A 1,967-nucleotide genomic window follows, 5' to 3' on the forward strand; every position below is an offset into this window, starting at 1 on the left:
TGTATATAGTTCCTCAGAAGCACTTTTGGGTCATATTCTTATTTTCCTTTTCTAGATGATATACTTTTAACAATGGTGGATTTTGTTATTGTAAATAAATCTTTGATTGTTGATCATTTTTAAAGTGCAGCTGTAGACGCAAGTATCTTTCATTTAAGGGTGTTTTTTGATAAATGGCATATTTTCCTTTCTTTTTTTAAATTTATAATGTCTTTATTCATTTATATGATAAATGCTGTTCCCTAATATAAAAATTTGTCTTTCAGTCACTAAGCTTCGCTGAAAAATTCATGTATCTTTGATACAGGATGCAGAATGTAAGTCAATTTAATACACATTATTAAATAATTTCTAGTGTGTGTGGAATCTTGCATGAATGATTAACACAGTAGAGCCACATTAAATGTGGGCTCACAGGTGCTCCATGTACACTACCAGTAACGCAAGAGGTGTTCACAGTGACTTCTGGTGAGCAGGTTGCCTTCGATGACTCCTTAAACACCCAATTCCACATCTTCCAGCTCCTGAAGAAGGGCTGTCTCTTTTTGAATGTTGTCCAACGGACTTTTTTCTAGCTGTTTTCCACTTGCTGCTTGTCCTTTCAGTTGTTCAATTGCTTTCAGTTTCTACTTTAGGTCCTAGATTTTTTTGTCTACCTCAGGGTCTCCAGAAGTTGACCGAGAGGTAATGTTTCATGGTGTGTTTTGTGGCACAGGAGTAGAGGGCAAATCTGGACTTTTGTCACTTCTTGCTTCCTACTTTGCAGCGTTCTTAGCTTCGTGCTTCCTTTGATTTTTAAGGGTTGTTTTTGATGGGTGCTTATCATTTCCTGATTTTGGTTTCATATTCTGAGGTGGCTCCTATTCATGCAGCTTGGAATTGGTGACTGGCTTGTTTCTTAAAGCAGGGGGTCTATACACAGTTGCAACTTTAGGTTCCTTCACTTGGAACTGCTTGGTAAGTTACTGCTTTTGCTGGAAATATTCCATCCAAAAATGGCTGCCATGAAACCAGCCATAGGTCTCCACTTGAGGGCACATCATACTTGTGCAATACAGAGCCAGCATAATGCCAAATCTCATACCCATTATTAACACGTAACCTGGGAGCACATGTGGCTGGTAAAATATGCTCACCATCTAGGCATGCAGCAAAATATGTAGAATCAGAAGCCACTGGTTTAGAAATGACCTTGTGGTTTTTAACATCCCATACTTCCATTTGTCCTCTCAGATTTCCCAATCCAGCTAGTAATAATATATGTCCTTGAGGGCTGTAGTAGCCTGCATTCTGAGGACCAGTTCCAAAGTCAAACACAGGATCACATTTCAAGTTGAAAAGTGTTGCTTTGGCAGGCTTAAAACCATAAACAGCACAAAATTCAGAAGAACTATAATTCCAAACTATGTCATAAATAGGGCCACCTTTTGGTAGTTGCACTATGGCACTTTCTCCATTTGTTGCAATGTAATGCAACATCTATTCCCCATAATAGGAAGCTCCTGTCTTATCAATGTCTCTACTAGCTATTACCAAGACCGCAGTAGCTTTTTTATTCCATAGCATTGTAACCTTATCAGCCTTAAAGAAACTTTTATTGGCTAAAGCTGCATGAGGTCCACCAAAGTTGGGGTACTGATACAATCTAACATACGAAGGTGCACCTTTGCTTCCTGGAACATAGACAGCCACCTTGTATGGCTGGGGTCCAGGTGATAACACCAAATCATTAATTTTCTGCAAATGTAATTTATTTGCAATTATGTTGAAATTGTTCTTTTCAAAGAAGTGAACTTCATGGTTAACATTTCAGGCACAGGCTGGCACCATGGCTCAATAAGCTAATCCTCCACCTGCGGCACCGGCACCCCGCATTCTAGTCCCGGTCGGGGCAACAGCTTCTGTCCCAGTTGTTCCTTTTCCTGTCCAGCTCTCTGCTGTGGCCCGGGAGTGCAGTGGAGGATGGC

At 40.2% G+C, this 1,967-nt stretch overlaps 1 pseudogene; it reads right to left on the bottom strand.

The window, feature by feature from the left end:
- Positions 1–494: 494 nt before the first annotated feature.
- Positions 495–1,682, bottom strand: LOC100344037 (eukaryotic translation initiation factor 2A-like; annotated as a pseudogene).
- Between the last annotated feature and the right edge of the window lie 285 nt (positions 1,683–1,967).

This window comes from Oryctolagus cuniculus, chromosome 20, assembly GCF_051225735.1.
Source record: "Oryctolagus cuniculus isolate XC-2025 breed Fujian yellow rabbit chromosome 20, ASM5122573v1, whole genome shotgun sequence".
Lineage (NCBI taxonomy): Eukaryota > Metazoa > Chordata > Mammalia > Lagomorpha > Leporidae > Oryctolagus > Oryctolagus cuniculus.